Here is a 12,345-nt window from a genome sequence, read left to right as displayed (position 1 = left end):
TTTTGTTTCTGAATAGGTAGATTCTATTAAAACACAAACAATTTACTATAACCAATTTGCTAATTTATGCAATCTAATTGGGACGCGGATTATTAAAACTTTATATTTCGATTCTTATTTATTACGTTCAGAAACATGTTCCTAAAAAATGTTTAAAAGTACAAAAAACATTATAAACTTCTGCAGAAATTTTAAGAGATGACAGTACACAGGATACAAGTTTAAAGAACTCAAAATAACTCTACTATAGTCTTATCCGAATGTTTCTACTTTTTATGTTTTAGTATCCGAAAATTCGTCAAAAAATGCATATTGATATTTTCGCCAAAAAATATCTCTTATTTTTTTTAATAAACATGTGGGCTTTTTGTTATTCATTTTTTACACAATGTAAAAAAGAGCTAACCTTAGAGATCATATTTGTTTAAAGTTTTGTTAGTGAAGTTTAAGGCTGACGACTAAAATTTGAGTTATTTTTTCATTTGTTGTTTTTTATTATTTTTTCTTAAAATTGTTGCACAACTATTAAAGTCACTCTATCCTGTATTTCTGTAGTATTTTGTCAATCAAAATCTAAATTCTATTAATTAACTTATTTATGTAAAATGAACTAGTAAATTTGATATTTAAAAATATATAACAGTTTCAAAAAATGTTGAAATACAGTCAAAGTCCTAATTATCCGAGTCTCAATTATCCGAGCCACGCATTAACCGAGTCGTATAGAATTTAATTTTTGCTTACGGATAAGAAAAACAATAATGACAAATTAACCTATAATAGAAAAATAAAGAAACACTGTAACCGAAACAAAAAATTTACACAATTGTTATTAGTAAAAATGTTATTTAACTCCTTTTGGATAATAAATAACATTTAACTCCAAAACCAATATGTTTATTGATACAAAGTTTGAGGGTCACTGGAATTATTTCTTTGTTAAGATGACGCTATTGCAACAAATAAGAAAATCGTATTCAAGTTAATGAAAAGAACAGTCACTTCATAGTTTTGATACTATTATCAATTGATTTGCTTTTGTCTTATTTTTTTAAAAGAGGTTTGATTTGTTTTTCCTTGATTTTATAATGTTTATGAACATGTATCGCAAATACATATTAAAAAAATAAATTGGTTTTTGTGAAACACAAGGTAAAGGCACTAATGGCTATTATTGCAACCAAAACAGCAGTTCTCAAACTAATAACATTAAATTTACTTTCATTTCGTAAATTTTTATTTATACGATCAAAAAGTCTGTCTATCAAGCAAGCGTAGAAATTTGAAACGTATGTCTGTATGTATAAAATGTCACAATGACAAATGAGAAATGTCAAAATGTTTTTATGTAAATTATGACAAGAAACCGTGGTGAACGATTTTTATGAATAAACACCAACAAAATCTTTTTAGACGTTTCATAGAATAATTCAATTTCACTAGCTCAATGTTTTAATTTTTATAAAATAATTTTTTGACATCTAGATAACATACGAACTACCATGCAACATACGTCCTCAACTAGGACGCCTACTTGATAGAAATACTTTTTGATCGCACTATAGCTTATATTTTCTTCTACTATTCCAATAATTTCTAAGACTGTAAGCATTTTGTATAAGCATTTACGAGTATGTTTAAATATGAAGTTTTATTTATGGTTTACATGTACGTAATACCTAACTATACCTACAGAAACCAAAATATGAAAAAAGCAATTTTATGCATTTCTCTTGGATAATTAGAGCTGTTAGGCCTAATTACATTTTTTTAGTTTTGTTTTTTATAATAGTTTTAATAATAATTGTATTTTTACGTGAGATTTTTTTTTGTTCAATTTTTAGCAACGGAATTGTAGATTACGACTATTAAGTAGGTACATTAAGAATTTTAAATTAAGGTATTAGTAGAAAAAATGTTGTATCATCTGTATGAACAGTTTTTTTATGACGATTAGTTTTCACACAATGTGTTTTAATTATTTTAACATGATTTCAAAAAAAGAAAAATTTTGTACAAAAACCTGCAAAATAAAAGGTAATCGCAATATAATAACGAAGGTAATAGCGCTATTAAGTGAAAATCTCTCATCATTCATTACCGAAAAAAAAAAATCCTGCATCATATTTATATCTTTTATTGCGATAAAATAAATGTCAAAAACATGTCTCCTAGGCATAATTTTTCTCATAATAAAAAACAACTTGCGGAAAAACGTAGATAATATTTGTTGTAGCATTTATTATTAATTTAGATTTTAGCTTTCTTCTCTGGTGAAGTTTTTAATACCAAAAATGTCGGTGTTGTTTAGTTGTGGGTGGGTGTAACGACGCCACCAACCACTACAAAAGCTTGTGGTATTATTTAAAGTTGACAGATTCTGTTTAATATTTTCCTTTGACGTGTGACGCCCGCCCAAACACTGATATTTTAAAACCCATTTGCTTTAGATAGCACCCCCTAACAGATGTCTGTTACCATATAATTATCCCCATAAAACGCCTAAAAAAGCACATAATGTTCTGGCTACTGGTACACAACCTCTATGACGTAAATATCCGTTGAACTATAAATTAATTTAATAGATTGTTAAGGGCACATGTGACCTCAGGTCAAATGCATAAATATAGTCTTCTTTACAAAAGGAAATGATTAAAATAACCGGTCCTGGGTAAAATTCAAATTGGAAAGGGCTGATGCGACTCGCAGTAAGTAGCGTTTAATGTGATTGATTGGTGGCCGTTCTGTCTAAATTTAGTAACGAGATTTAAAAGGGAAACAATATTTTTTAATGACATATTGAAGTTGTGTTGAGGTGGACGTGTATACGAAAAAACAGCCGGGATTAATCACTTTAATAGGTCCATTGCAAACCGCTGCTCGATTGATAGCGGTAATTATGATTGTATGTCGTTAACTGAGCTTGATGTCTGCCTGTCATAACAGAAAAGCCACCGCTTTATTTCCTATGTAAATTCTGACACTTTGGACCTCGGGGGAAGCACTGGACCAATGCCAGGTTAATAATAACGCACTGAATAGGTAATGTTAGCGCACACAGATTTTGCCCGATTCATTATTTTATTTCGTGAAACAAAGTTAAAAGTTGGCGTATTTGTTTCACAAATTGAAATCTTTATCATGTCACCGGACAACACAATACCTGAACACTACACAGGATACGTAACCGAATTAAAGTTAAAAAGAGAACAAACAGATAAATCCTTCAAAGTCCAGTCGCTGGCGTAAAAACAACCCAAAACAACTTGGGTTGGCCTGTCTGGACATTGATTGTTAGGGACTAGCGCATAAGTCTTTCCCCTAGGTCACCGCGTGATTTGTCCGCTAATCGTGGCAGTCTGGGGACGTGTAATCGGCCCTTCCGAACTACTCAGTTTCTATTGTTGCCAGAAAATGACGATGGAATGAGATTGCCTCAATCGAATCTCAAGGTTTAGACCAAAGAACTTAGCAATTACAGAACAGATTCTCACAAAAAAAAAATCTATCTAACACGAAATTTTATTTTCACTTTTTTTTTCAACAAATTTTTAAAATTAATTACTCGTAAATAGGTAGGTAATAATAATGTTATGTTTCATGCTCTGTCAGTACAATAAAGCACTCCAAATAAAAATTATTTTGCATTTTTGTGAAATTTGTTAATTTCTTTGGCACAAAATCTATTTTTGTGTGTTTCTATGAATATTAATATGAATTTCTTTTTCTTTAGAACAAGCCAAAAAAATCGCTACTATTACAAAGATAGAAAATAAAATTTACTATTCAAATATTTAATAATAGTAATTTAGTGATAGTAAAGAAAGAGAATAGTATATTCTAACACAAGTTTAGAATATGACATATTTGGTACAAGTATAGAAAAATTCCCACGAGTGCGGAAAATGCCATTGTAAACGACTTCCAGGCAATACTTTTTCTAGGGCTAAAATCACAGATTAAAATTTAAAAATTTTAACAACTGTCAAGATGGTGTTATTTGTGATCATTTCAATACACCTACTATAGTGTAAGAATGTTCTTATACAGTTTTAAAGAATATGTGTATTCTGTAATTAAAAATCAACCAAGAACATAGAGCTTATTCCATTTCTGGTGGCGAACTGACAGTGGCAGAAAAAACACTTGGTGTGCGCCCACTTGGTTAAGATAAAAAAATACATAGGCGTACTTTTCTTTCTCTAAAAATTTTGATAACAATTTTGTTAACAATTTAATAATTTGTTCATCATTCTTCATCTTATGTATGGGTACTTACTTATTATAATTTTTTTAAAGAATAACAGTGGTTTTGAAGTATTATTTCATTTATTATATATGTTATTAAGTATTATTTCGACGCCTATGAACAATATCTTTTTTAATAGTAAACATATGTTTAGTGTCAAAATTCAGTCATTTTTAACAAAGTCAGTTCGCCACCAGATTTGGAACAAGCTCTAGTTATTTTATAGTAGTCGTAGAAAAAAACAATTTTTATTACCAAGCTAAATTATAATAACGTAGTAGTGAAAAGGAGGCTATAAAAAATATCTCGCCTGTAGTTTATATATTACTTTTTTTACTAGTAGGTACATTTGTTTAACCTTTCTTTAATGATGATGTAAAATAAAAAGTTAGAATGAATTTAAGGTATTCATGAAAAACAAGTGGTAGTTTTTTCATGACTGCGACCTGGGATCGAAACGTCAACTTTTTCATTCCGCAACTTCCGCAAGAAATCCCAGCTCTGAAGATAGAGTGAAAAAAATGTTTGTATCACTTATGACTTTGGACTTTGAATAACTATTTAACAACTATAAAAAAAACATTTTTGTTACATTAAGTTACTTTCTGGAAATTATGGCATTGAAAAAACTAGGAATATTCAAATCAAAAAGATGTTATTTTGACACTTTTTTTGAAAAAAAAATAATTTGAATACTTTTTTTATTAATAACAAAGATATTAATCAGCTAGAAGAAGTGACGAAGCATTACAAATTTTTACTAAAATTTAGTTAGAATCTTGTTTAAAATATCAGATGTGTAATTTTCTACTTTTATTTAATACAATAATTATTAGTTTTACCTGTTCAATTATTGATTCATTTGACGTCTATTATCAAGGAATAATCTCTTAGAACATACAGTTCAGAACTCGCGCTCCAGGGAAAAATACCATGTAAGGTAAGCTACTAGGAACATGGAAATAATGTTAAAAAAATTCTATCTACCTATGTATAAAAATTTCAAAATTATGGGAGTTTAAATTTTGCACTTTGACCCTATTTATTTCTGTTATCAAAATAATTTTGTGTTTTTTTGCTGCAAGCTATAGAAGAGGAATCAAAGAATCTGTATCCTGAATTGTGACTATACAGGTGTCCCAGCGAGTTGAAAAAGTTTATTAGTGACCTTTAAGTGGTAAAATTAAAAAAAAAAATGTATAGGACATTGATAGATACTAATCTAGTGCATCACCTAAAATTATTTTCAATCATACAGCATGTCCCAAAAATAAGTTACGATACTTGTGTTTTTTTAAATGAAACACCGTAGGTTTCTTTGCATTTTTGGATGTAGCCTTTTAAAACAATGTTTTTACGCTAAACTTTTATTAGTCAATTTCGCTTAGTTTTAGAAATGAGACGTTTTTTTGACGAAAACATGCTTTCTTAAAAAAGTTATTACACAAAAACTAAGGCAGCTAGAACAAATTTTTTCTTACTTCTGCAAGAAAGTACAAAATTTAAAACTGTAGCAATTTTTTAGTGTTTTGCATTTGTAATGATTAATAAATTAAGAAGTTTGTTAAAAGTTAAATAACTTAAAAAAATTTAATGGATCACCCTATTTTTTATTTTTGCATTTAATAGATTGATAAATTGTCTATCTAAAAAAAACTTTTAATGTCTAGAATTGATAAATGAAAAGATATTTAACATCAATTGTTAATTGTAGCAATAATGCCCAGCAATATCTGAGCATTGTTTATACTATGGCAACCATAATAATTCCACCACGGATCACTTATTCGTTGATTTATCCAGAGATTGTAAAAGTTTTTATAAATACTGAAATTCAAATAATTTTATTGTAAAAATAAAGAATAATGGATTCAGTTTATCACAAATGTGATTATTAAGTGATATTTCTTCCATCTCTTGTGCAACTGTGCGCTTTTTGGCTACTGAAACAGTGGTAATTATTTTTTTTAATGTTTAGCGTTAAATATCTTTTTAGTTATTGATTATAAACACCTAAAAGTAAATAACTTTAGAAAGACAATTTAATAACCTTTTAAATGTAAAAACAATAAATAGGATGTTCCATTTAATTTTTTAAGTCATTAAACTTTTAACAAACGTCTTCATTTTTTGATCTTTGGAAATGCAACACACTAAAAAAATGTTACAACCTTCTAGCTTGTACTTTTTTCTTTGTGGTGGTAAAAAAATATTTCTAGAAGTCTTAATTTTTGCGTAATAAATTTCTAAAAAGTGTATGTTTTTCTCAAAAAAAACTGTCTTATTTTTAAAACTAAGCAAAATCGACCAATAAAAAAACATTGTCATAAAAATCTACATCCAAAAACGCTAAGAAACATATGGTGTTTCATTAAAAAAAACACAAGTTTGTATTGTAACTTATTTTTGAAACACGCTGTATACCTAGTTGAAAATAATTTTAGGCGATAGACTAGATTAGTATCTGTTAATGTCCTATAAAAAAAATAATAATTTTACCTTTTAAAGGTCACTAATGGACTTTTTCAACTCGGTGGGACATCCTGTATGTTTAACGTTATTTTGTGGTTTTCACTGACAAAATCTTTCTTTGTAGCTTTACTAAGTAATTATAAAAAAACATATACTAGATCATCAGTAACATTAAATAGCCTTAAAAAATAACAAATATCAAATTTTTAAACATTTTTTCCATGTTTCTGGTGTCTTATTTTAATTAAATTTTTTTCTGGTGCGCGTGTTCTGCTGACACGACCTATATGTAACTTAGTCTTAATTACAACCGAGGTGGAAAATATATCATTACGTTGAGAGCTCAAATGTTGCACATAACGTGCTGAAGCAAATGTTTTACTGATAATAAGTAATAATAATCATTATCGGCATATTATGCAGAAAATTTACGGTTTGTTAGGTACCTACTTTTCTTTTTAACTTTTTTTGTGAAATTTCATTGGAACTTGATTGTGTATAAGAAAATTACGCAAATGAAAGGCTATATAGTGTAGCAAAAACTGTAGACAATTAGTGGACAAATATTAGCACGTCTTCATATTTATTATACGCGGAAAATCCAAGAAGTTAGCTATAATCCCTCTTTGGTCATAAAATAGTTCGAGGTGTAGACTTAAAATAATAGTGGTTGTTTACTGTGAATGCCTAATTTAAATTTAATAACACGACAGTAGTGCGAGTGTGGTCATAAAGCCGATGAAAGATAGCTGTTGAGCTGCAAAGTAAAAAACGATGCTTTTAAACGCTGGTAATGGTGAAGCTCGCTGTAAAATAACGTACGCAGAGCATTAAAAATGGTCATAAGCACGCCTCTCTATTAAAGCCTAGCAGTTTGCTGGTTCCGTGCGTTAATTTTCACGCTACCATATAGGGAGAACAACATGGCGCCTCAGGACCTCACACTGCCTTCATTTGCATCCGACATATGCAATTCAAATACTGAAATATCCACGCCACGTCTGCTACGGTCTCCCGCTACTACATATTGTAATCTTGTAATCTGTTATTCAAAGTGTCTGATTCAATTCTAAAGAGTTCGCGCACTCTTTAGGCATGGATTATACTCTCCTTTCCTTAGTCCTGCGACTCTTTCGGGTTTCCTTACACTCCCACTTTACTATGCTAATGTCTGCTTTAGACCTTATTCAAATATTGATGAAGACGGATTGAATTAGATATGTATTACGTTCTGGAAAATCGTAACCCATCACATTTATTCCAAACAGTGCCTCAGTGGGATTGTTTCACCTATTACTGACGAGTCATTCATAAACAAATTCAAACAATGTTTTATTTTCGTAAGCCATACCATTTGGTTACACAATACACACAGATAATGCAAAAAATTAAAAATTGTGCTTTAATCTATAATATATGGAAATACAACAAAATTACCTACAGATTTTTAAATAGCTAAAGTCTGTTTTTTTTATGGTAATGGCAAATAGTCTTAACGTTGGCATCTCTAATTTACGGTAGTTTTAATAAAGAAAGTTGGTAGTTCCGGTTTTTGATTTAATTAAAAAAAAAATCGTGTATGAAAATTGGGTACCGCATCAAACAGTTTTTGGAACGATGACAAAAAGTGTGCAAGCAGTAGTCAGAAAAAGATCACCATTAAAATTTAGACGCAATTTGTAATGCAGGTTTGCTAAACATTCTCTAATAATTTTTAGTAAAAAATTGATGAGAATACAATATAAACATCAAAGAGTGATAACGCAATTAAATTAGTAGGCCTGGTTGCACCGTTTTTGAAAAACGAGTTGAAAAAGTAATTTTGAAACTAAAGCCGAAGGTGAATTTAGAAAATGCATCAACTTTGAGCTCATTTCAATAAATTACCCAAAATTTATTGCCGATAATAACTTTTTTCTGTATAGACATCCTTTTTATTAGGTAAAGTTTTTGTAATAACATAACATAATAACATTTTTGTCCACAACATTGTACTTATTTACAGTGTGGTTTTATCAATATTATTATCACTGAATTCTGTCTTTGGACATTAGGTATAGTTCTGTTCTCCTAAAGAGCAAGCAAGCACACAAGATTTATAAAAGTGAAAATTTTGACAACATCACAACATGAAAACATAAAACATTACATAAAACATTAAAAAACTCGCTTAATAATCGCTTTCATTACTAAACAATAATAATTATTAATTAATTTTTTCAATGAAAATTTACTTTGGTTTTTATTTAAACAAGGAGTTTTTTAGAAGAATTGTGTTAGTGATTGCAAGGATTTTTATCAAAAAATGTTTCAAGAATTTCTTCTTCTTAAAACATTTCTTAAACAAATTTTTTCAATAAAAATTTACTTTGTTTTTTATTTAGACATCAAGGAGTTTTTTTTAGAAGAATTGTGTTAGTGATTGTAAGGACTTTTATCAAAAAATGTTTCAAGAATTTCTTCTTCCTAAAACATTTATTAAACAAATGTTTCATTTAAATTAGTTTAATTTTGAATTAAAACTTTAATTCACTTTCAATAGATTTAAAAATTGTAACGACAATACCATATTTTTTTCAGTTATCTAACTATTCAAACTAAAGTCGTAAGATCAATTATTGACAAACCAGATTTCAAATATCTAGTAAATTTTTACAATAATTATAAGTTATGAATCAAAAGTTGGTACAACTTTTTAGAAGAGATAAAACAACTGTGTCAATTAGTGCAAAAAGTAGAAACTAAAGTGTTGTCAATGTAAAACTATTTAGGTACTGTACAAAATGTCCCACGTAAGACTTTCAAGTCTAATATCTCTGTTATTTGCCAACGGATTTTTGTGAAATTTAAAATGTAGATAACTTAGAAGATAGAGATTCAATTGGTATTAATAAAATTACTTCAAGATAAAAAACATAATTTTAACACATATTTTCTCAATTTAAAATTAAGCGAAACTACAATTATATTGTTAAGCACTAAAAAATAGATCTTTATAAAAAAATTAACGAAATTACTAGTCTGAATCAACAGAAATATGTCGATTATTTTGTTAAAATTTTGACCTAATTTTTAAAAACTTTTTGTCAAAGTTAACTTAAAAAAATAGTCTGACTAGGTATATTGTACAATCTTAAAAACCTGTGGTAAACTAAATTAGATTATCTTTGGAACTTTTAGAATCATTGATATCAATGGTGGTACCTTTCCAGCATTTTTTGTTGTTTTTTTTGCAGTTCCTAAATTGCGTTAGGTATTAACTTTTTGAAGTTTGAGAATCAATGAATGTCACTTATTAATGTCATTGTCATCCGACAGCCAGAGATGACTAAAATTCAGTAATATCGTTCTTTTTTTTATAGCCGCCCATGTTTTTGCGTCTTCAGCCACTTTTAACACAATTTTTTTTTTCTTGTAAGCGGGACCTTTTTCAAAGACTGATTTTTGCTTATGGCACTTTTTATTAGCGATTAACAATTTGATATAAATTTTAAGTAATTTAGTATTTTTGAAAAGCATGTTAAAATCACATTTTAAGGGCTAGCATTGTTCCAGTAATGCGATATTTATCTCTACTAAATAATCTATAAATTTCGTTAGAATAACAATTTCGTTGGCAAATAACAGAGATATTAGATCTGAAAGTCTTAGGTGGGTCACCCTGTAAAAGTGTATACTATTTTTTTCACTAAAATGTCTATTTTTACCTAGGTATAGCTATCCACCGGTATTTTTACTATTTTCGATACTTACTAAAAGTTTAAAATTCTACGTTTATTTATTTATTTGTGAAAGATGTTTTTTACGAGTACAAAGTAAGTAATTTTTTCCACTAAATACCTAAATACAGGGTGAATATAAAGTATGGAACCAAAAGGTTTTATTTTTAATCATTTTCCTCCAGAAAATAATAATTAATATAGATTAAAGTAATATAAAAATGTGATCGTATTTTCAGAACGAAATTTTGTTTTGTTTTTGAGTTATGCGATTTTTTTTGTCAAAATTGCAAATTATGTAAAAAAAATTTTTGAAAAAATTAAATATAAAGCAGATAGTTGTAATCCTTAAAGTATAGCTTTTATGAGAAAAACGATTTTATAGTGGGTTGCCATTTAAAAAAATTAAATTTTTTGTAGAACTCAAAAACAAAAGGAAATTTCGAAAAATTTTATTCTTGTTAAATTATTAAATTTTTATAGTACTTTAGCACTCATCAATTAGTTTCATTAGTTTTTTCAAAAAATAAATAGTTTAAGCAACAAACGTTTGGTTTCATACTTTTTATTGACCTGATGGTATGTATTTTTACATTTTTGTTTTTTGAGATTTTTTTATTTAAATTTACTATAACTATTTGCGTTATTTTTTGAATGCATCAGCCAATACTCTTATAGATGATGTATTTTGTTAGAAGAAGTACAACAAAACATACTTAATAATTATTATTTTTTGTTTTAATTTTTTTTTAATTCATAGAGTCTACGAAGTCTTAATTTAAATAGATACCTACTCAAATTTAATTTCTTAAGTAGTTAATAAATATATGTATAACTATAAAATATTCGAATACGCACTTTCAAAGCATTTACCATTAATTTTTAATTAATCGATTTCCAATATTTTGTATTTTAGTAGGTTGTACTCGTAGTTTTGCTATTTTTGATTTTAATTATTGTGTAATAAATAAAGTTATTTTTTGCAATTTAATTTTTTATAGTAATATAACTCTTATTTTTTATTATACCGACCTATTTTATATAATTATCTGCCTAATTTAAAATGACAAATTTGGATAGGTAATAATTAAAACGTATCTACATTTTTGTTAATTAAGAAAATCTAAATAGTAAGAACTGTTTTGCAAAGTTTTTTTTCTGTTAATTCTGCTAAACGTGGAAATTATGTTTGTATACTTACATACAAACACGTAAAAACTGATGTTTCAGTCAAAAACGTGAGCTTTTTATATTCTAAATTCACAAAGCCTACGCTTATTTGAAAATGAACTGAAAATATAAATTTCCTAAATTATCTTGTAGGTAGAGTAATTGCAATTTATATGTCGATATATGTACAAAGTGGGCGTAATTTATACGTCCAGCTAGTAGATATTAGTTTTCAATAAATTGTAAATTAAATTTCTAAGGCGTATGACACTGTGGGCATAACTTTTGGTGGAGTTTGATTGAATTGTCTAGAGACGATTTATAGTGGTGTCTATAAAAATTACAATAACAAAAGCAAAACAGCCTTAACGAGTTATAAACTGAAGAAATAAAGAGCGAGTTGGCGTTGTTACATCTGTGGCAAATAGTTAATGGAAGTCATATGACCGAGTCACCAAATCACATTTAAAAAACATATTTATGTTGACAGGAAACCATCGGCATAAAAATTAACAATTAATAAATTCATAAGAAGAATTCCAGTGTTAATAAATATACAGAAGCCAGTGGCATTTCCAAATACAAGTGGATTAACATATTCAAACCATAAATACACCCACACTGAAAGCATGCTGGTCAAGAAACAGTGACAAATTAAAAGATTTATACTTTATTCATTTTTTAGTTTTCTTTGTTACAGGACATGAGTCTGAAGCTTAAAGTTTTAAATTACTC

This window comes from Tribolium madens, unplaced genomic scaffold (assembly GCF_015345945.1).
Source record: "Tribolium madens isolate multiple individuals breed KSU strain unplaced genomic scaffold, Tmad_KSU_1.1 Scaffold_96;HRSCAF=242;Tcas5.2_LG5, whole genome shotgun sequence".
Lineage (NCBI taxonomy): Eukaryota > Metazoa > Arthropoda > Insecta > Coleoptera > Tenebrionidae > Tribolium > Tribolium madens.
The sequence above is the reverse complement of the archived record's forward strand: the minus strand, read 5'-3'. Positions refer to the sequence as shown.